Here is a 25099-nt window from a genome sequence, read left to right as displayed (position 1 = left end):
TGTCACATTGTTCTTGGTCCTTACTGTGTTCATCTGATAAACAGCAATGTATCATTATACAGAATCCATTACATAATTATTAAATATTAAAGCATTCCCTGATGTAGCATTATAGATTATCTATCTAATACTAGCTATATTTTTACGAATCTTTTCAGATTTCTCCACTACATGATCACTAATTTTCCCATAATTTGATTATACATCATTTATTTAATAACTACAATACATTACAATTACAGAAAATCATAGTCTTATTATATGTACAAGAAATTGATAGGTTTCTTCACTATCTAATTAGAGATTGTATGCACAGCCTCTCTATACATTGGATTAAAATGAACAGAAGAATTGAAGAAGCTAAAATTATAACAAAATAGATTTCCTGCTTCAACAGTAGAAAATACTGGAAATGCTCAGCAAGCCATGCAGCGTCTGTGGAAAGAGAACAGAGATATCGTTTCCTGTCAATGATTTTGAATTAGCTCGAGTAGCATCTATTGAAAAATATAAACAGTTTACTTTTTGGGTCAAGGCCCTTTATCAGAACTGGAGTTTGGATTCCTATCCTTATTGCTTTGCATAGATGCTGCCTAATCTGCTGAGTTCCTCCAGCATTTGTATGTGTTACTCTGGAGTTTCAGCATCTGCAAAACCTCCTCTGTATATGACCTTGCATTAGAATTAGGAACAATTAGAAAATCAGCTTGTTTTATATTGAAGGAATTGGCAGGGGCAGAGAGAACAGAGTGAATCAATATTTTTGTTAAAATTCACTTTACCTTAACTAAAATCATTTGAAGTATTTTCAATTATATCGGTAAATTATATTGCACGATATCACCATTCATAACAGTATCAAGAAATCATTTTAGCACTGTGTTAAAAAACTACTTTTTAAACATTGCACTAATGCAATTATTCATGAAAGCTTTGATACTTGTGAATATGCAAATGAATTTCAGCTGAAGCTCAATCTATAAGTTCATTTTGAATATTTATGTAGTTTTAAGCACTGTCTGCATACAGATTGCTGATCACCCAGAACCTCAGTTCAGTGCTGTGTATAGAATCCTACAGGAGCAGCAGGTATACATTGGTGCCAAAGTAAAATAAATTCATCTTACTATTTTGCGCAGGAATCCAGTTACAATAATGCTCAATTGATTCTATGTTATACACTTCTTGGTTATGAAAATACTTTTAAACTGGGTTGAGTGAGGGACCTGAACTATTGAGTTTAATGGACGAAACATCCAACAATTTTAATTTAATATTCTGTCTTTGTCATCCATTTAATTTTACCTTGAAAGCATTGAGCGCCTTTTATGTTTACCTCAAAAATTTGAGTGTCCATTCAAAGTGCGAACATGAAGGAAATGTAAAGTGAAAAATCCTTGCAAGTATCTGTTGATCACCTCTCTATTCCTAAACTGTTGGAAGAGTCTCTGATCCACCTCACCGAATTTCCTTTCACATGTCTCTTTAACAATTCTTTCATTCACTCCAACTATCCCAAAATGAAATAGATCTTCAGTATTGATTGCAAGAGCTGAGCTGGAAAAGAGCTGTGAAAGTGAATGGAATCAGAGTGAGGTGAACTTGGTTGGGGTTAGTCGTATAGGAGAATGGTCAGTGTGAGTTTGTGATATGGTCAGTAGACAGGAACAGGGTCAGAGTGGAGAAGTGATAGGTGTCAGGGTCAGTAGTGCAAGAACAGGGTCAGAGTGGAGAAGTGATCGGTGTCAGGGTCAGTAGTGCAAGAACAGGGTCAGAGTGGAGAAGTGATAGGTGTCAGGGTCAGTAGTGCAGGAACAGGGTCAGAGTGGAGAGGTGATAGGTGTCAGGGTCAGTAGTGCAAGAACAGGGTCAGAGTGGAGAGGTGATAGGTGTCAGGGTCAGTAGTGCAGGAACAGGGTCAGAGTAGAGAGGTGATAGGTGTCAGGGTCAGTAGTACAGGAACAGGGTCAGAGTGGAGAGGTGATAGGTGTCAGGGTCAGTAGTACAGGAACAGGGTCAGAGTGGAGAGGTGATAGGTGTCAGGGTCAGTAGTGCAGGAACAGGGTCAGAGTGGAGAGGTGATAGGTGTCAGGGTCAGTAGTACAGGAACAGGGTCAGAGTGGAGAGGTGATAGGTGTCAGGGTCAGTAGTGCAGGAACAGGGTCAGAGTGGAGAGGTGATAGGTGTCAGGGTCAGTAGTGCAGGAACAGGGTCAGAGTGGAGAGGTGATAGGTGTCAGCGTCAGTAGTGCAGGAACAGGGTCAGAGTGGAAAGGTGATAGGTGTCAGGGTTAGTACAGGAGCAGTGTCAAGGTGGAGATGTATCGGGGTTAGAGTCAGTGGTACAGGAACACCGTCATGATGAGAAGGTAACAGGGTATTAGTAGGACAGGAACAGTGTCAGGGTGGAAAGAGGCAAAAATTTAAAACATTAAAGATGGTTATTAGGAATTCTATGGTTCAATGGTTCCACTTAATATCAGAGAATGCATACAGTATACAACTGAAATTCTTACTCTTTGCAGACAACAATGAAACAGAAGGAAATTCCAAAGAATGAATGACGGAAAAGCATGAGAAACTCAAGGTCCCCCATCCCCCTCATGCATAAGCAGCGACAAAGCATCAACCCTCCCACTCCCCTGCTTGTTCCAGCATGAAGCAAGAGAGCCCACCACCCACTAAGCAAGCAATAGCAAAGCCTCCAAAGAGCCCAGTCCAACAAAAAACTACAGTCCATAACCCAGAACTTTGACATGCCACAGGCTCTTTCTCTCACTAACAAGTGACAGAGAGGTGGCACCCTTTCCACAGCTGATTGCAGTCTTGACATTACAATCTGAAGCGACACTTATTTATGTTCACTTAACTCAAAAATTGGCAGACACTACCTCCCCCACCCCCACTGAGAGGGGGGGGTGGGGCTAGAGAGAGAGAGAGAGAGAGAGAGAGAGAGAGAGAGAGAGAGAGAGAGAGAGTGAGTGAGAGAGAGAGAGAGAGAAAGAGAGAGAGAGAGTGAGTGAGAGAGAGAGAGAGAGAGAGAGAGAGGCCCCAAAAGCACATGTCTTTCAAGCTACTTTGCAAACTCCAGAAGTGGGAACCCACTGCAGTTTAAGTGCAGCTGTAGATCTGACAGGACCCAGGCACCTTGAAAAGGGAAGAAAGCATCAAAGAGAGGAATCTAAGCTGTTTTACAGATGAGCACGAAGAAGTCGCCCTTGGCACCATCTTAGTTCCTCCTCAATTTGCTTAGACCTGGCAAACAGAAGGGATGCTAGTGAAGCAAGTGGGGAAATATTGAGATGCAAAAAAGAGAAATTCCCTTTCATTTAATTATAAATCTCTTGTGTCCAATTGTTGATATGTACCTCATCGCATGATCATAGATCGATGCTGTAACCCCATATCCTCGAGCACTGTTGTCTCACCCTGACATAATAATGATTCTGAGAGCATTCCCATGGTATATAATTATTTATCATTGAAGCAGTCCCATGTAATATGATTACATCTCATTGGTATAATCCTGCAGTAAATGTATACACTTAATCACAGGGAATACAGTCCGATTTATGGGAACAAACATTGAGGCCAAACTAAGGCAAATATTTACCGCAAACAACAACATAAGCAGTTATATCTGCATGTCTACAAGGAAAGGAACCTCCGTGAAGATTGTTGTCAAATAAGGATGTATCACTGCCCCAATGTGTCTTTCAGTTTTCCTTGTCAGATTACAGATTTGGAAGGGGCTGAGAATGGTATAGTTGGTTTACAAACAGAAGGCAGTGAACAGTGGGACTACTAGCAGGCAGAGGCTGATGATGGGGCAAAATTGCAGTCAACGGAATGAGCTGCAATGTGAAAGGGGGATAAAATTGAAAAGGTTGATGAATACAGGACTGAAGGTGTTATACGGAATAAGATAGATGAACTTGTAGCGCAGCTAGAGATTGGCATGAATAACGTTGTGGGCCCTCCCTGAAGCATGGCTGAAAGAAGAAGGATACACATTGTACCAAAAGGACAAGCAGGTAGGCAAAGGAGGAGTGGTAGATTTGTTGGTAAAAAAATTAAATCAAACCCTAGAAAGAGGTGACATTGGATCAGAAGGTGTAGAAACGTTGTGAGTAGAGTTAAAAAACTGCAAGGGTAAAAAGACCCTAATAGGAGTTACATACAGACTCCAAACAGTAACAAAGATCTGGGCTAAAAATTACAATTGGAGATAAAAAAAAAATCTCAAAAGGGCGATGTTATGATTGTCATGGGGGATTTGAATATGTAGGTAGATTGGGAAAATTTAGTTGGTTCTGAATCCATAGAGGAGGAATTTGCCGATGCCTGTAAGATGGCTTTTTAGAGCAGCTTGTGGTTGAGCCCACTTGGGGATCAGCTATTTTGAATTGGGTGTTGATTAAGGAACTGGAATTGATTAAGCAGCGTAAGGTAAAGGAACCCTTAGGAGACAGTGATCACAATATGATTGAATTCATCCTGAAATTTGATAGGAGAAGCTAAAGTCAGAGGCAACAGTATTACAGTGAAGAAAAGTGAATTACAGGGGCATGAGAGAGTAACTGGCCAAAAATGATTTATGGGAACCATAGCAAGGATGATGGTAGAGCAGCAATGGCTGGAGTTTCTGGGAGCAATTCAGAAGACACAGGATAGATACATCCCAAATAAGAAGAAGTACTCTAAAGGCAGGATGGTGCAACTGTCAGTGACAAGAGAAGTCAAAACCAACATAAAAGCCAAAGAGAGGGCATATAATAGACCTAAAATTAGTGGGAAGTTAGAGGATTGGGAAGCTTTTAAAAACCAACGGAGGGTGACTAAAAAAGTCATAAAGAAGGAGTAGGTATGCCAGCCAATAGTATTAAAAAGGATACAAAAATTTTCTTCAGGTATATAAAACATAAAAGAGAGGCAAGAGTAGACATCGGACCACTGGAAAATGATGCTTGAGAGGCGGTAATGAAGGACAAGATAATATTGGACAAACTGAATAAGCATTTTGCATCAGTCTTCACTGTGGAAGATGCTAGCAGTATGCCAGAAGTTCGAGATTGTCAGGGTGCAGAAATGAGTGAAATTTCCATTACTGGGAGAAAGTGCTTGGGAAAATGAAAAGTCTAAAGGTAGATAAATCACCTGGACCAGATTATCTCCACCATAGGTTCTGAAAGACATGGTTGCAGAGATTGAGGAGGCATTAGAAATGATCTATCAAGAATCAATAGATTATGACGTGGTTCTGGAGGACTGGAAAATTGCAAATATCAATCCACTCTTCAAGAAGGGTGAGAGACAGAAGAAAGGAAATTATAGGCCAGTTAGTCTGACCTGATTGGTTTGGAAGATGCTGGAGTTGATTGTTAAGGATGTTGTTTCAGGGTACTTGGAGACACATGATAAAATAGGCCAAAGTCAGCATGGTTTCGTAAGAGAAAATTTTGACTGACAAATCTGCTGGAATTCTTTGAAGAAATAACAAGCAGGATAAACAAAGGAGATTCAGTTGATATTGTGTACTTGGATTTTCAGAAGGCCTCTGATAAGTACCACACATGAGGCTGCTTAACAAGCTATGAACCCATGGTATTACAGGAAAGATTCTTGCTTGGATAAAGCAGTGGCTGATTGGCCGGAGGCAAATAGTGGGAATAAAGGAAGCCTTTTCTGGTAGGCTGCTGGCTGCTGGTGACTAGTGGTGTTCCACAGGGGTCTGTGTTGGGACCAATACTTCTTATGTTATACAGTATATCAATGATTTAGATAATGGAATTGATGACTTTGTTGCAAAGTTTGCAGACGATATGAAGATAGGTGGAGGGGCAGGTAGCATTGAGGAAGTAGAAAGGCAACAGGAGAACTTAGAATAGGAGAATGGGCAAAGAAATGGCAGATGGAATACAGTGTCACGAAGTGTATGATCATGCACTGTGGTAGAAGAAATAAAAGCATTTGATTATTTTATAAGTGGTGAGAAAAATGAGGTGCAACGGGCTTGGGAGTCCTCATGCAGGATTCCTTAAAGGTTAATTTGCAGGTTGAGCTGGTGGTGATGAAATGACGGAGCAGACTCGATGGGCTAAATGACCTAATTCTGCTTCTATATCTTATTGTCTGATGGTCTTCTCACAATGTTGCATTTTACCTCTGATGAACTACTCGCAGGAGTGTATATGTCAATGGGAAGACTGTACTCCAAGATGGAGGTTATTCAAACCTCAGTGGACGAGCCGCAGCATGCAGATAGTGTTTCTGTTTGTGAACACTCAGAGTTCAAATTCCATAACCTGTCATTTCATAAGAACATAAGAAATAGGAGCGGGAGTAGGCCATCTGGCCCACCAAGCCTGTTCCACCATTCAATAAGTTCATGGCTGATCTGACCATGGACTCATCTCCATCTACCTCCCTTTTTCCCATAACTCCTAATTCCACCACTATGCAAAAAGCTATCCAACTTTGTCTTAAATATATTTACTGAGGTAGCCTCAACTGCTTCATTGGAGAATTCCACAGATTCACCACTCTCTGGGAAAAGTAGTTCCTTCTCATCTCCATCCTAAGTCTACTCCCCCGAACCTTGAGGCTATGTTCACTACTTCTAGTCTCACCTACCGGCAGAAACGACTTTCTTTCACAAAAGCATGTGAGAGGCTAAGCCTTACGCTTAGCATCTGCAAGACAAGAGGTTTTTCACTTGACCGTCCCTGGAGCCACTTCCTTAACTGTCACTTTCCATCAACACGCTGTTCACGGCGGGACTCTGGAGAGCGCCAGTCACTCCCCACATCTGAAGAGCCACATCTAAGTGAAGGAAGACATCGATGATAAGATTCAATGCTGCTTTCCTGACGAAGGGTCTCAACCCAAAACGTCAACTGTACCTCTTCCAATAGATGCTGCCTGGCCTGCTGCGTTGACCAGCAACTTTTATGTGTGTTATTGAAATTCCAATATCTGCAGATTTCCTCGTGATGCTGCTTTCAATTCGGCTTACAGACTTTGGTCAAGCAGTGAGAAGGATATTTGAAGATTAGGTCCCCACATCCATATTAAAGCCAGTGGTCTACAAGGTGGTGGTGTGCAAGCTTCACAAATGCAACACAGTGGTGTAACGTGTTCAGCCTCTGCCTGACGATGCCAGAGACCCAGGCATTGTCCATTTGCAGCTTGCATATTTTCGCTACATTTCTGCTGATTTCTTTCAGGTGTTCCAGTTTCCACCCACATCCCAAAGAACTGTGAGCTGTTAGATTAATTGACGACCAGAAATTATTCCTAGTGTGCAGCCTCGGAAGAGTTGATGACAATCTTGGCAGAATCAATAACAGTGGGATTAATATAGGATTAGCATAATTGAGTGGTTGATGGTCAGCCTGGATTGTGTGGACTGAAGTGGCTATTTCTATACTATGTGACTCAGTGATATGATAGCATTGTGGTTATTGCAACACTTTACAGAACCACCGGTAAGATCTGTGTTCAATTTCCGCCGCCTTCTGTAAGGAGTTTGTACATTTTCTGCACGATTCAGGTGCTCCTGTTTCCTACCACATTCCAAAGATGTACAGGTTAGGGTGAGTGAGTTGTGAGCATGCTATGTTGGTACCACAAGTATGAAGATACCTGCAGGCTATCCAACACAGTTTTCGCTGATTTGATTTGAAGCAAAGAATGCATTTCACTATATGTTTTAATGTACATGCGACAAATAAAGTTAATTTTATAATCTCCGTGTCTTATGCAACAGTGATCACAGCCTCCTCAAATGCTTCTTAACTCTGGGTTGCCTCCAACAGGAGCATGGACTCATGGAGCAACACAGCGAGGGTACAAGCCCTTCAGCCCAATATGTTAAGTCGCGTTGAGTAGTCCAATTTCCTGCATTCGGCCCATATCCCTCCATGTACCTATCAAAGTGTTTTTTAAATGGGACTATAAGACCTGCCTCAACCACTTCCTCTGGCAGCTTATTTCATATACCCTCTGCATTCAAAGGTGCCTTCTCAGGTTCCTTTTAAATCATTCCTCTCTCAGCCTCAACATATGCCCCATAGTTTTGGACTCCTCTACCCTTGGTAAAAGACTGCTACCATACACTTGAACTATGCATGTCATAATTTTAAGCAATTCTCTAATGTTGCCCCTCATTCTCTTATATTTCAAGGAATAAAGATCATCCTGGCTAAACTCTTCCTTTAGCTCAGGCCCTCTGATATTGACAAACTTCTTTGTAAATTTTTTCTGCATTCTTTCCTGTATAACAATATCAAGGCATTAAGTTAAAGATGACACATTTCTTTAATATTTTAAGCAAGAAAACTTTTTTATTTCCCTCTTTTACAGTTTCAAAATAACGAAAAAGGAAAAGGGCCCGAAGCAGAAGTTTGGACACCCTGCATGGTAGTACTTAGTAACACTCCCTTTGGCAAGTATCACAGCTTGTAAATGCTTTCTGTAGCCAGCTAAGAGTCCTTCAATTCTTGTTTGGGGGATTTTTGCCCATTCTTTCTTGCAAAAGGCTTCTAGTTCTGTGAGATTTTTGGGCCGTCTTGCATGCACTGCTCTTTTGAGGTCTATCCACAGATTTTCGATGATGTTTAGGTCGGGGGACTGTGAGGGCCATGGCAAAACCTTCAGCTTGTGTCTCTTGAGGTAGTCCATTGTGGATTTTGAGGTGTGTTTTGGTTTGTTATCCTGCTGTAGAAGCCAACCTCTTCTCATCTTCAGATTTTTTACAGACAGTGTGATGTTTGCTTCTAGAATTTGCCGGTATTTAATCAAATTCATTCTTCCCTCTACCAGTGAAATGTTCCCTGTGCCACTAGCTGCAACATAAGTCAAAAGCATGATCGATCCACCCCCGTGCTGAACATTTGAAGAGCGGTTCTTTTCATGAAATCCTGCACCCTTTTTTCTCCAAACATACCTTTGCTCATTGAGGCCAAATAGTTCTATTAGTGCACAGGACTTGTTTAGAAAATGCATCAGGCTTGCTTGGATGTTCCTTTGAACCTTTTGAATAGAACTTTTTGGCTTTCCTTTTTTGTTATTTTGAAACTGTAAAAGATGGAAATAAAAAAGTTTTCTTCCTTAAAATATTAAAGAAATGTGTCATCTTTAACTTCATGCCTTTTGGAAATCAGTTCATCTTTTACTCGCTTAGTTATTCACAGTAACAGAAATTTTGACCAGGGGTGCCCAAAAACTTATAATCAAAGTACTTAAGTGTCATCATATACAACTCTGAGATTCTAGCAGACATACTCAATAAATCCATAATAGAATGATAACCGTAATAGAATCATTGAAAGACGGCACCAACTGGGCATTCAACCAATATGCAAAAGACAGCAAACTGCAAATAAAAAATAAAAGGATATAATAGTAGTACATAAATAAGCAAGAATTATCGAGACATGTTTTGAAGAGTTCTTGAAAGAGAGTCCATAGGTTGTGGGAACAGTTCAGTGAAGGGGCAAATGAAGTTTAGTGAAGTTATCTCCTCCTCTGATTCAAAGGCCTAATGTTTGAGGGGTAATAACTGTTCCTGAACATCGTGGTGTGAGTCCTGAGGCTCCTATACCTTCTTCCTGATGGCAGCAGTGAGAAGAGAGCGTGACCTGAGTGGTGGGTGTCCCTGATAATGGATGCTGATTTCCTGCGACAATACTTCATATAGATATGCTCAATGGTGGGGAAAACTTTACCTGTGATGGATTAGGCCACATTCACTACTTTTTCTAGTATTTTCCATTCAAGGGCATTGGTGTTTCCATACCAGGTTCTGATGCAATGAGTCAATATAATCTCCACCACACATCTATAGAAGGTTGTCAAAGTTTTAGATGTCATGCCAAACCTTTTCAAACTCCTAAGAAAGTAGAGATGCTGCCGTGCTTTCTTCAAAATTGTACTCACATGCTGGGCCCAGGACAGGTCCTCTAAAATGACAATACCAGGGAATTTGAAGTTTCAGACCCTCTCCACCTCTAATCGTCCATTGAGGACTGGCTTATCATTTTGCTCTCTTTTTTGTAAAAACAAAGCAAAATACTGTATATAGTGAGGTTGTGTTAATGGGTTTGTTGTCCATTCAAAAATCTATTGGCAGAGAGGAAGAAGTTGGACCTGAAACATTGAGTGTGCGTCTTCAGGCTCCCGTACCTCCTGCTTGAGGGTAGCAACGAGAAGAGGGCATGTCCTAGGTGATGAGGGTCCTTATGCCACCTTTATGAGACATCAACTTCTGGATGTGTCCTCAGTGTTGAAGAGGCTGGTGCCCATGATGTAGCCAGCTGAGCTACAAATTTCTGCAGCTTTTTCCAATCCTGTGCAGAAGCCCCTCCATGCTAGATGGTAATGCAACCAGTTAGAGTTATCTCTATGGAACACTGATAGAAATTAGTGTGTCTTTGGTGACATACCAAGTCTCTTCAAACACCAAATGAAATATAGCCACTGTTGTACCGTCTTTGTAATTGCATCAATATGTTGGAGCCAGGATAGATCTTCAGGAATGTTGATACCCAGGAACTTGAAACTGCTCACATTTTCCAATGCTGATCCTTCAATGAGGACTGGTGAGTGTTCCCTTAACTTGCTTTTCCTGAAGTCCACAATCAATTGCTTTGTCCTACTGATGTTCAGTGCAAGGTCGTTGTTGCAGCATCACTTAACCAGCTGATCTATCTCACTCCTTTATGCCTCCTCATCACCAACAATAACCATTTGGAGCATTTATATAAAATCATTTATGTAAATAATGAATGAAAAGTGTTACATACCTCATGGATATCTTGTGACTGACTTATGAGGATCATGTAATTGTCCTGTGGAGGTCACATGATGTAAATTTTCCCGCCGATGTGAGGTCACGTGATGACCTGTTCTCAACAGGTATATATAAGGGTAGACCCCTGGTGATGCAGTTAGCTTTCCCAGTTGAGTTTAAGTTTAGTTCATCAGTTACTCCGTATTGCTGCATATTTTTTTATGATGCAGTTTTGTTTTAAAACGGAGTTTTATTTTCTATTGTAAGGTACAGAATTGCTGGGCTGGTAGTTTCACCAATCGCTGCCAGGTTTGTTGATGTATCTTTTCAGTAGTATTGGAGAGTGAAGAGGGGAACCTGAAGGAGTCATTCGGCGGTTTTGGAGAGGATCGACCATTATTGAATTCGTTCAAGTAAGAGTAATCTGCGTGAGATAACCTCTGCTAAAAGCATCAGAAAAGGTTGTGCAGTATCTACTCTACGGAGGAAAAAGGTCAGTGCCTTTATTTCAGTCATCATGAGTCCTGCTGACAAGGCAGGTTCTGGCTGGGATCGGCAGTAACGTCGAGTCTTTGAGGAATTCTTTACTTCAGGAAAGTCTCTCCTAATTGACTGTATAAATCCCTTGGACTTTCAAATTTACCATTCTGAGAACCGTTTTCTAATTTACCACTTTAAGACTGTGTTCGTATTTACCACTTTAAGAACTAGTACTGGGTTTGGTGGTTTGTTAAATGGCCGCATAGCAGTTTACTTCCGGTTAAGGTTTTCATTTGTTTATCTTTTTACTAATTTTGAGCAGAGTTTAATAAATGTTTATTTGTTTATAAAACCTGACTCATTTCTATATTTATTGTTGCCGGTCACGTGACACAAGGGTCTCAACAGCAACCTCTGTGGCACACCGTTGTTCACTGACCTCCACTGCAAGAAGCAACCTTCCACCGCCGCCCTCTGCTTCTTTCCTCCAAAGCCAATTTTGAGTCCACCTCACTAGTTCTCCCTGTATTTCACAGGACTCTACCTTCCTGACCAGCCAGTTCATTCAGGACTTTGTTGAAAGCCTTGCTAATGTCTGGATATACAACATTTACTGTCAATCCTCATTTATGTTTTTGGTTACCTCTTTAAAAAACTGGAAATTTCATCAAGCACAACTTCCCATGGACAAAGCCATGCTGACTCATCCTAATCAGACTCTGTCTATCCAAATGCTGATCAATCCTGTTCCTCAGAAGTCCCTCCAGTAACTTCCAAACCACTGAAGTCAGGCTGACTCTGGCTTATCCTTGCTACATTTCTCAAACAATGGAATCACATAAGACACCTTCCAGTCCTCGGGAACTTCATCACCGGCTAAGTATCTTTGCCAGGGTCTCTGCAACTTCTTCTCTAGCCTTCCACAATTCCAAGCATATCCTCAGTCAGGTCATTGGGATTTATCCAAATTAATGCTCTGTAAGCCTCCCTAGCCATTTGAATGTTTGCCAAAACATCTCCACTTCTTTCTCTTATCTCATGAGCAATCATGATTTCCTCCTTAGCAAACACTGGGAAGAAATATTTGTTAAAAATCACATCCATCTCCAGTGGCTCAAGACATAGGCAGCCCTGCTACTCTCTAGAGGGACGAACACTCTCTCTAGCCACCCTTTTACTCTTAAAATAGCTACAGAACCTCTCAGCATTTTCCTTAACCTTGCCTACCAGATACACCTTAGACCCTCTCTTTGCCTTCCTTATTTACCTTTTAAACGTGTTCTTAATCTTTTTTCCAGTATTCAAGAAGGTCCCTAACCTCCTAAATTCAATGTATGCTTCCTTCTTTATCATGACCACTGCATCAATATTTCTCATCAGCCAAGGCTCCCTAATCTTGCCAAGTTTATCCTTCACCATAGCAGGAAAATGTTCCCCCAGACTCTTACTACCGTACTCTTAAGAGCTTCCCACTTGCTGTTCATCTTTCCACTTCAAACAGGCTCTCCCATGCTCTAAACTGTGCCTAATTTCCCCAAAATTAGCCCAGCTCCAGTTTAGGGTCCTAACTGTGGATCAGTCCTTTTCCATCACAATCTTAAAACTAAAACTAATAGAATTATGGTCGCTAGAGCCAAAGCCTTCCCTGACTGCCTCTTCAGTTCCATATTCTGCCTCATTCCCTAAAGGGAGGCCCTGTATTGTGCTCTACATATTGCCTTTCTTGGAAACTTTCCTGTGCACGTTTCACAAATTCCACCTCACCCAAACCCTTAGCACTCAGGGCTGCCCAGTCAATATCGGTGAAGTTACAATCTCCTACAAATGTAATCATAATTTTCTTGCAACCATGAGCAATTTCTCACCACCCTCGAGGTCATTCTTCTTATCTTCTTACCTAACTCCCTGTACTCAATCTGCAGGACCTTGTCCGTTGCTTTAACTATGCCATTTATACCAGTATGAACAATGACCCCTGACTGTTCTCCCTTCCCTTTGTGAATATTATGAGACTACTCAGAGAAGTCCTTGACCCTGGCATTGAGAGGTAATGCAGCATCCTGCTGTTTGTACTATGGTTTCAGAACCTTCCATCCATCCCTTTCATTATTGAAGCATTTCAAAGCAATAGAAAAATACCACTAATATTCTCTCGGCAGAATTCAGCAAAATGACTGAGAAGGCATCAACATCAGTGACCTATCCCAGGGCAACATCCCCATTCTTAAGGCCCTCGTTACTCTTTGTCAGCTTCACTGGGCAAGTCATTTCTTCCTCCACCATCCTCCTTTTTTACTGCAGGAAGGGCTTTAATACATCAGATCCTATCCTGTGAAGCTAACTTCTGGCAGGATTATTCGGGGGAGGACTTCTGTTTGATTAAACATGGTGCATGGGGTCAGGAAACAGTTCAACCAATTATCTCCCTGTTTCGATTTTGTTAATAAAGGCAACAGGGATAAATACACTACTGATTTTCAAAATTTGTTACATACACTTGAAGGGATGGACCTGGCTTCAGTTTAAGTCTTTTTTCTTAAGACAGAAGCTCTGACACAAAAGGGTCCTCTCAGACATTTTCTGGAGTAGTTGCCTGGATTTTCTTTGTATCTTCTACATCTGGGAACTCAGAGCATTTTGAAACACGGCCTGCAAGTAACTGAGGTAAAACCAGCTCCCAATTCCTTGACCCCAGTGCAACCCGACAAAAGTTTAAAATTCAGTAGGGTAACTCAGATAAGGAATTATTGATGGGAGCAAGTTGCCCACTCTCCAGAAACCCCCATCAGAGTTTCAGACCAGAATTCACATCTGGACCCTCAATAATTTGAAAGGAATTTTAAGAAGAAATTACTTGCTCACTCAGAGGTTACAGGATCTACAATAGTTTCGCTTCTGGGGAGAAATCCAACAACCCTGAACTGCTAAGACTGGCTGTTTTCTTCAGAATCCCTGGTGCAGGCTGTAGCAGTGCAAGTGGTGTAAAATTTTGATTCTAGGATAATTGCCAGAATAACAACCAGCCAGTTAGTGCAGCCATTGTAATAGTTGTTTTCATAAGTAGAGGTTTAATTTCATTAGCTGAAGAAAACCAACATATATTTACACTTAAATTCTTAATCCATGTAGCCAGAAATCATCAGCAATAAATGTGCTTATTACTTGACATTTTTGTTTTTTCCAGATACAGCAAATTCTACCAATAAGAGGTATAATTACCAAACCCCAGATGAACTAATCTTATTTAATACAACCAGAGATGTGATACAGCATCTGGTTCATAAACTAGTGCCCTGTTAATCTTGTTTGTCTGATATTGAACCTTTTAGTCCTTAACAATGATATAGTGCTAGTTTTCCCTATTTATCATCAGTACTTTTCAGAGGGAGGACAGAAAGAGGAATTTATGCAATGCACAAATGTTATTGTACATATAATTTGAATTATTTCTTCAATTATAGATGGTATGCAGCACTTGAACTAAAATTAAACATACTTTGCACAGTGAGGAATGAATTTATTTCTGCCAACTAAAGGTTTACGGTGAGAGCCCAGCCAAGTACATGGTTTAATGTTAACATTTGCCTATCCTTTTGTGATCTCTAATCCCATTTAGTGCACTGAAACTAGTTCAGTACAGAAGTGCTGAAATAGTTTTTTTCTAAGCTCAACCCACATAACAAAACTGATTTATTGTATAGCAGAAAATAATCCATTAGTAGTGAAGCATATAGAAGCAATTACTTGTTATTCTTTTAACAATCTACCTGTCAGTGGAATGCCAGTCATGCAAGGTAGAGACATTTTGGTATTGCTAGTGACACGAGTTGTATATTGTGACACTGACATGAGCCCTTCACAAGAAATAAATGGAAATGAAATATGTGCAATTTCTGCATGAAGTAAACAACATAGCAGCTGTACTTCATCTATAATATACAGACCAACCCTGAGTTATGAATGCCCAGCTTATGGACCCCCATTACATGTAAATAAGCTCCTACAGTATTATTCAATTCAGAAGTCCAATGTACGTACATGAATTCATTCCTACAATTGGGACAATTAGTTATCTCTGTTTATCTGTCTGTCTGTCTGTCTGTCTGTCTGTCTGTCTGTCTCTCTCTCTCTCTCTCTCTTTCATAGCACATACCAGCAGCTCAAGGGCAGCTTCTACCCCGCTGTTATGAGACTACTGAATAGTTCCCTAGTATGATAAGCTGGTCTCCTGACCTCAAAATTGATCTCATTATGTTCTTTCATCTAATTGTCTACCTACACTGCACTTTCTTTGTAGCTGTTGCACTTTTATTCTGTGTTCTTGTTTTGTTTAACTTCGTACTACCTCAGTGCACTATGTACTGATGCGATCCTTATTAACAGTACGCAAGAGAAGCTTTTCACTGTCCCTCAGTACAGTACATGTGACAATAATAAACCAATTCAAAATCACCAAATGAAAGGAAATTTTCCATTCCAAGTGTGTCCAAAACGACTGACAAAATTTGAACATCTTCGTCCCAATATGATAACAAGATCATCTTAGTTCAGGAGCATTCAGATATGATAATCACACTGGTACTGATAAAGATGTCAGCAATTCAGAGTAATGATGTGCTACTTCAAACTAAATGTTGTATCTCCTGCACTGATGGGGGCAGGGGACAAACATAATTAATGGTTGCCATCATCATCAACTAAGGTATTCTCACTCTGAAAAAGGATTAAATTTGACAGAAGCACTTTCTGAGAAACATACAGTCTCTGTTGTTGTTTTGAAAGAAGAGATAAAAACCGACCACAGCACAGAATTCTATTTGTTCCCATAATTTGCTTCAAAAGATCCAGTGTGCCTGGATTCCTCCAAGTCTAACAGAAATGCACCAGCCACTAAAATCCAACTGCAGACAGAGGGGTTTATATCTCATTCACAGTGGGTATGTGGCTACAGACACAAATGGTATTTCCTGCTCTGACTCTGTCTGCAGGTAGAAATGCCACTACTGTTATTGTCACCAGAATGGATGGCTGCCGAAGGACTCAGGCCACATTCTGTCATGCTGGCTAACTATCACATGAGGAACAAGTCTGAAAAAGAGACACTAATCACAGTCATCTGTCTGGAAGAAGGGTCTCGGCCCAAATCATCGACTATCTAAACATTTCTACAGATGCTGCCTGACGTGTAGAGTCCTCCAGCACTTTGTGTGTGTTGCTCTGGATTTCCAGCATCTGCAGAATTACTCCTGTTTACAGTCACTGGATTGGTTTGATGGAGCCATTGTTGCAATGTATTGATGCATCTCGAAAACAAAACTGATGAATTTTGGGTTGGGTTTTTTGATTGTGATATGTTTGTCTTATAAAAGCACTTCGTGACAAGGGACATTAAAAAAAACATAGAAAGCCTACAGCTCAATACAGGCCCTTCGGCCCACAAAGCTGTGCTGCACATGTCCTTACCTTAGAATTTACCTAGGGTTACCCAATAGAAACATAGAAAGCCTATAGAAAACTTTGGTTAACATGAAGTAAGCCAAAGCAAGGTGAATTAGGGGATTAGTGGGTCTTCGCTAGGAAGCTAGAGACACCTGCACAGCTAACAATGCACTCTACATGCAAGCACACACTCATGCATACTACAAATGAGCCAAGGATATGGGTTATGTGTACACGTAACCTGTGCAGGTTCCTACTATGCTCTGTAGTCAGATGAAATGACATCAAATGGTGTGCTTAAACTCTATCTGAATACTCTCAGAACAGTTTCCTCCTCATATATCAACACTTTCATTTCCGGAACCATTCTTGTGAACCTCCTCTGGACCCTCTCCAATGCGAGCACATCTTTTCTTAGATAAGAGGTCCAAAACTGCTCACAAAACTCCAAGTGCAGTCTGACCAATGCCTTCTAAAGGCTCAGCATTACATCCTTGATTTTATATTCTAGTCCTCTCAAAATAAATGGTAACATTGTATTTGATTTCCTCACCACTGAATCAACCTGCAAATTAACCTTTAGGCCTGCACCAGGACTTCCAAGTCCCTTTGCAGCTCAGATCTTTGGATTTTCTCTCCATTTAGAAAATAGTCTACACCTTTTATTCCTTCTACAAAAGTGTATGACCATATACATCAGTACACTATAATTCATCACAAGCAACACACACAAGATGCTGGAGGAACTCAGCTGGCCAGGCAGCATCTATGGAAAAAAGTACAGTTGACGTTTCGGGCCGAAATCCTTCGGCAGGACTGGAAAAGAAAAGCTAATTCCACTTACTGAACCTAATTTTCAGTTGACTTTCTAGTAATATATCCTATGGTTCATATCATTGCAATGCTCCTGGTATATCTTCAGGACGTTGCAATCATACCCTGCTAGAATAAACACATATGAATTAGTCACTGCTGTCAAACAGATTTCAAAATTAGCTCCATGCTTTGCTTTCAGTACTTTAGATCGAGTCCTGAATTTGATTAACAGACATTTCTTTGATCTTTGAAAGAATTGAAACAAGCTTTTAGTTTCTATAATGTGAGAAGCACTAACAGTGTTATTTTTGTCAGCCGAGTGGTTCTTGGCTCTGGGTTGCAATATTCTGGTGGATCCTGTTCTCATGAGATGACACTTCATCAATGTAATTCACAGCTGAATGGAAATTAGGCCAATGGCAGAATATATTTTAAATGGAGCAGGAATACAGAGTACTGCAGTGCAGAGTGATCATACTGTCTCATATAGGAAACGCAAAAAGTCATATATCAATTAGCAAAGAAAACCAAATTTTGTCCTGATAGTGAGTCCAACAATTGGAGTACTGAGTCACCTTATTGATGGAAGCGGTTCAAGGCAATTTACTGAGTTGACATCTAGGACAGCGGAGGCAGCATATGGAGAAATGATCTGTACTCTTGAAGATCAGAAGATTGAAAGGTGATATTATTAGGATAATAAGATCCCACTGGAAGGATCCAGAATTGGAGGGGCAAGAAGGAGACAATAGTTTCAGAATAAGAAGTCACATGTTTAAGGTGGAGGTGAGCATGAATCTTGTCTCTCAGAAGAATGTGATAGCTATGGAAGTGGAGTTATTTTGGATCAATAGCAGACACCGGGATTCTGGGCAACAGCCAGGAAAGTGGAGTTAAGGTCAACCTGAGAATAACCACAAACTTCAATTGAATTAAATTGAATTGAAACAATTTTATTTCTTACATCCTGTACATACGTGAGGAGTAAAAATCTTTACATTATGTCGCCATCTAAATGTGCAATGTGCAATCACAGTACAGTATTTATAACAATTTACAATAAATAGAACAGTCAATGTAACATATAAATACACTCCAATCAGCATGAGTTAATCAGTCTGATGGCCTAGTGGAAGAAGCTGTCCTGGAGCCTGCTGGTCCTGGCTTTTATGCTGCGATACCAGTTCCCAGATGGTAACAGCTGGAATAGATTATGGTTGGGGTGGCTTGGGTCCCCAGTGATCCTTCAGGCCCTTTTTTCACACCTGTCTTTATAAGTGTCCTGAATCATGGGCTCACAACTGCAGATGCGCTGGGCTGTCTGCACCACTCTCTGCAGAGTCTTGCGATTAAGGGAAGTACAGTTCCCATACCAGGCAGTGATGCAGCCAGTCAGGATGCTCTCAATTGTGCCCCTGTAGAAAGTTCTTAGGATTTGGGAGTCCATGCCAAACCTCCTCAACCGTCTGAGGTGAAAGAGGCACTGTTGTGCCTTTTTGATCTTCCTGAATATCAGAGTTTGTTAAAGAGACCATAGGCTTAGCCCTATTCTAACTTTCTATTTTCTTGTAATAAGGCTAGGCTGGAATGGCCAGTAAATAAATTAGGTAGCAGGGTCTCAAGCAAGGAGGATATACATCCCAAGAAAACACAACTGATTGCTTTATTGGTGACTGCAGCCCAAATTTCAATTTCCATAGAGCTTCCAATAATTAGATTGAAGGTGGATCAGTGTGGATAAAGAGGTTTGTTGGATTTTCCACTGCACTCCATATGACTATATGGAATAAAAATAGGATTTGGTGAATCAGTCACTTCAGTGTTCTCTGCCATTCCATTCAGTAAGATTATGACTGATTCAAACCTTGACCACAAACCTGCTCCACCATTTCAAAAGATTATGGCTGCTCCGGCCGTAAATTCAGTCCTCAATCTTGCCTTCCCTTAGCTACTTTCCACTCTCTTTCCTATCTGTTCATTTCAAAAATCAACTAGAAAGACTCAATGTTTTCTGACAGACTAGAAAGAAATAATTTTATTATTGTTATGTGCAAAATAACTTTTCTGTCAACAGAACTCTTAGGTATGTAATCTGAGAGTTCCACATGTGCTGTTCCATTTGGGAGTGTTGACTAATTATCATATTCTATTTCAGCAGAGGAGCTGAGATAGTGTAGAACTAAAGCTAAATGGTAACTGGATTACCCCACAAGCACCTTATGACATTATTATTGGGGAGATAATGACTGGATTTTTTGTCAGAATGTAATTAATTTTTAATGGAGTTCACTCGGTTGTTACACACTCCTTTGGAAGGCAATAAAACTGTATGCAGAGCCAGACATGAATGTTTGAGTTGTTCTTTATTTCCGTTACAGAAGTCAAACAAAAAAATAGATACCTGCTCTTCTTCAAGGCACAATAATGCCTTTATTCAAGATTCAACACTCAAGATCTTCGAAACATGAATGAAGACATTATTGTCATAAAAATAATGGATTAGAATAAAAAAACAAGTTATCTTCACTTCTTTAAGGCACAATAATGTCTTTATAATACAAATGAGACAAACTTATATAATCCATCTCCAAGGCATTTCCCTTCCTTTGCAAGATTTAAGATATTGAGCACAGGTAACAAAAGGAAACGATTATACTGGATATAAAATTTCAATAGAAAACTTGTTTTGGTGTAATTGAACTAATATATTACATAAATATCTAACTATTTAATGTAGAGTGTAAAGATTCTAATCACTGAACAAATGAAAGGAAATACAATTAGACATTTTTTACTTCACACTTTATTGTAAAGTTTATATACTTTATAGCTTATTTTTGAGATAGCATTGACTAAATCATATCTTTAAATTTCCAAAGAAGTTGTGTTACTGCTACTGATAGATCATAACCATATTCTCTTGTATCCACATGTAATGCTTGCAGTAATATATTGGCTTCATATTGACCAGAGCATTTGGTTTTCAAGAGTATGGTGTTCTCTCACAAAATAATCTCTGCTTTAAAAAGCAAGATTTTACTGTCTTGGATCTGCTTCTTTTTGTTAATGACTTGTTAAAAGCTCAAATGCACAAAATTGAAATGACAGACAATGGAGACACGCAATGACAAAGGCCCATTCATCCTACCATGTTCACACGAACCATCAACCATCTCTTACCCAGGATTCCCAAACTGGGGTCTACGGACCCCTTGCTTAATGATATTGGACGATGCACCTGCAGCAGTAAGAGATTGTCAGCTGACCCACAGCAAGTTCTGGCCAAATTACCCTTTCAATGGGCAGCATGGAAGCATAATGGTTAGCACAACGCTTTACAATACCAGCAACCCAGGTTCAATTCCCACCGCTGTCTGTAAGGATTCTATACGTTCTCCCCGTGATGGCATGGGTTTCCTCCAGGAGCTCTAGTTTCCTCCCACAGTCCAAAGATGTACCAGTTGCTAGGGAAATTGGTCATTATAAATTGTTCCATGATTAGGCTAGGGTTAAATTGGGGGTTGCTGCGTGACGTAGCTCGAAGGGCCGGAGAGGCCTGCTCCGCACTCTCTCTCAATGAGTAAGTAAATAAATAAATGTATCAGGGGCATCAAAGCAAGTGGAATGTTGCTACAGCAATGTGATCCTACACTCCAACCTTTATAAGTTTCCAGCATAGGTTCAGTACATGTGTGTTCTGTTACCCCACCAAGCATACCTTTCTGATACTTGTTGGAGCTGGTTCAAACCCGGGATCCTTGTGCTAAAGAGATCGTAGACTTTCAAAGTGTGATGTTCAAAGTGGTCCCCAGGAGCCCAGATATGTCTGGTTCTGTTCAACAAACCTGCTTTAAATGGTGGATCAGTCTGACGCATCCATCCTTTAGCACACAGCACAGTTTACACAGGATAGTGCGCCTAATCATACCATTCAATTCTCACCATCTGGACTTGTTCAGTTACTGCAAAGTTCTGGCCATGATGTTAGCCCACTCAAGATATGTGATCTTGAGCCCATTTTCACTCTTGGTGGTGACTAAAACAAGGCAATGCCTGGACATTAAGTCCACTACCAAGAGTGCGACTGGCTTTGATCCCATCTTTGAATGGTTTATTTGAGTGAAACTATTCCTAACATCCTCCTGTACGCATCAAATTTCCTTCTACACACACTCTGCCCATCATATTTCAGAGTTTAGTATACTTATTGAAACAGCATTACCAAGTTAGTCCTTGGTGTAGTCAACAACACATTAACAGCTCTGAGCTGACCTGGATCTTATGCGAAGGACTGACATCCTGGTTTTCCATTACCAAAGCAAAAGGTAAATTCACTTACTACCCTGATTGTTATACATGAAGTCATTGCTTTAGAAAAATATTAAGTGAAGGTTGTCTTGTTCTAAAGTATTATGATGGACAGCAAGACCATAAAGACTTTTTTAGGGTTGCACATCCTGTTAGTCCTTGTTCTTATTGTCTGCCAGTTGGACTGTCAATGGACTGATTACATTAGGGGTGAAGCTCATTGTGATACTCTAGTCAGGTAATATTCAGTCAGGATCACCTTGATACACAGTGATTTAACTGAAACTCAGAGATGGCGATAAGACTTAAAACCCCACACATAAGATCAAAGAATCAGATTTTTAGTCAACATTTTTGTTTTTTGATATCTTCCAATTTAAACCATGAACAAATGAATATTTGAGGTACTACAGATGCCAAGATTTAATTAGAAGTAATTCCTAAATTAGGCCACTCCTGCTGAAGGCACATTGTACCAATCATTTTAAAATAATAGAAAGTATCACAAATTATAATAATGGTAAATTTAAGTAGCATTAAAATGGCATTAATTTAAGTAGGTTCAATCATGAAGTGAAAGATATTTATTATCTGATATCGTCCTACATATAAACTGTTGTTTTTAGAGGGTTCTGATAACATAGAAACATAGAAACATAGAAAATAGGTGCAGGAGTAGGCCATTCGGTCCTCCGAGCCTGCACCGCCACTTATTATGATCATGGCTGATCATCCAACTCAGAACCTCACCCCAGCCTTCCCTCCATACCCCCTGACCCCCGTAGCCACAAGGGCCGTATCTAACTCCCTCTTAAATATAGCCAATGAAATGGCCTCAACTGTTTCCTGTGGCAGAGAATTCCACAGATTCACCACTCTCTGTGTGAAGAAGTTTTTCCTAATCTCGGTCCTAAAAGGCTTCCCCTCTATCCTCAAACTGTGGCCCCTCGTTCTGGACTTCCCCAACATCGGGAACAATCTTCCTGTGTCTAGCCTGTTCAATCCCTTTAGGATTTTATACGTTTCAAATTATATACTTATAATTCATTATTTGTCACTATATAACAAATCATATACTTTCATAATTCCTGAAAAAATACTGAGATTGCAATTTCATATCTCACTCTGGCATCAGACATTTGATTGACTGAAAAGAAACAATAAGGAATCATAATTTTCTAATTATGCAGGTTCTAATGTAATTATACAAACTCACTGTATTCACTCTGCTCACCAGCTATGGGAAAAAATAACAGTTAGTATTTTTTTTCAAATTTACAATCTATTTCAACAAAATGTTTAAATATATTTACAATATAATGTGAAATTCATAATGTTTGTTGAAGCCATGCCAGGGTATTAATATGTATAAATATTCCTCACAGTGTTTCATTTTGTCTGGTTGAGGAGCAGGAAAGCTGTCAAATAATATATCAAATTCAGATTCAAGTAATCAAATTGTAATTCCTTTTAACAGACTGAATGCCTTTTAGCAGAAGTGTCTTACTTCTGTGTGTTGTTAATAGACTCACTCAATGACGGAAATAAACAACAAGGACTCATTTCATTGAAAAGCAGAGTAATAAAGTTATAGGGATTGCGAAGCTGCTGGGTTGGAACTTGCTGGCAGCTTCAAACAGACGACTGGCATTTAGCCATCTAAAAGGTAGAAACTCAGGATATTGGCACATGCTTTGTCAAGTGTGTAGATTCTGGGCTTTCCTAATAACTTGAGGAACACACGTTTCAACACACTTAGTTACTGATCCCTACCTTGCTGAGATTCCTCAGTAGTTACACTGGGGACTCACATCTCTGATGACATGAGGTAGCCTAGGATCTGAGGTGTTAATGATTTCAATAGGGATTGTGGGACTGTAAAGTAAATAAAAATGAAAAGTTACTTTTCTACATTTATTTTGATTAATTTTAATGTTTATAACTATTAATAATTGTTTTAGGTGCTTTCGTGTTGGTGTATTTTAATTTTCCTCAGAAAGCAAGCAGAGTTGAAAAGGTGATGGTTATTTCTTCAGCGGTTTGAACGGGACATGACTAAACAAGCGTATGGAGGTCGGCCAGTGAGAACAGCGGGAAGAGTTTAAAAGGAAGACAGATTTTCAGAGCGGGCATTGGAGGAGCAGGTGACGGAGTAGTGGGAGACAGAGTAGGAAGGTTTTGGCTCAATGGGCTTCGGCGATAAAGGGTCGAGGCCAGGTAGGTTATTTGCTTAAAATAAAGACAGAAAGTACGCGTGTGAGGCCGGTTTTCTGTGCCCAGTGTCAGAAGTGGGATGTCCTGGAGACTCCCGGCCTCCCAAACGACCACATCTGCACCAAGTGCATCGAACTACATCTCCCTAGAGACCACATTGGGGAACTGTAGCTGCAGCTCAATGACCTTTGTCTGGTCAGGGAGAGTGAGGAGGTGATAGAGAGGAGCTATAAGCAGGTAGACACCCATGGACCACAGAAGACAGAGAAGTGGGTAACAGTCAGGAGAGGGAAGGGGGAAGAGTCAGGTACTAGAGAGTACCCCAGTGGCTGTCCCCCTTAAGAATAAGTATGCCTGCTTGAGTACTTTTGGGGGTGGGGGGGGGAGCAGCCTACCTGGAGGAAGCAACAGTAGCCGCACCTCTGGCACAGAGTCTGGCCCTGTGACTCAGAAGGGTAGGGAAAGAAAGAGGATGGCAGCAGTGATAGGGGACTCTATAGTTAGGGGGTTAGATAGGCGATTCTATGGATGCAGGAAAGAAACACGGATGGTAGTTTGCCTCCCAGGTGTCAGGATCTGGGGTGTTTCTGATCGCGTCCACGATATCTTGAAGTGGGAAGGAGAACAGCCAGAGGTCGTGGTACATATTGGTACTAACGACATAAGAGTGGAGGTCCTGAAAGCAGACTACAGGGAGTTAGGAAAGAAGTTGAGAAGCAGGACCTCAAAGGTAGCAATTTCGGGATTGCTGCCTGTGCCACATGACAGTGAGTATAGGGATAGAATGAGGTAGAGGAGAAATGCGTGGCTGAAGGATTGGAGCAGGGGGCAGGGATTCATATTTCTGGATTTTTGGACCTCTTCTGGAGCAGGTGTGACCTGTACAAAAAGAACATGTTGCACTTGAATCTGAGGGGGACCAATATCCTGACAGGAAGGTTTGCTAAGGCTATTGGGGAGAGTTTAAAATAGAATTCTTGGGAGTTGGGAACCAAACTGAAGTGACAGAGGAAAGGGAGGTTGGCTCACAAATAGAGAAAGCTTGGAGACA

The sequence above is a fragment of the Mobula hypostoma genome, chromosome 7 (genome assembly GCF_963921235.1).
Source record: "Mobula hypostoma chromosome 7, sMobHyp1.1, whole genome shotgun sequence".
NCBI lineage: Eukaryota > Metazoa > Chordata > Chondrichthyes > Myliobatiformes > Myliobatidae > Mobula > Mobula hypostoma.
Note: the sequence above shows the minus strand (reverse complement) of the source record.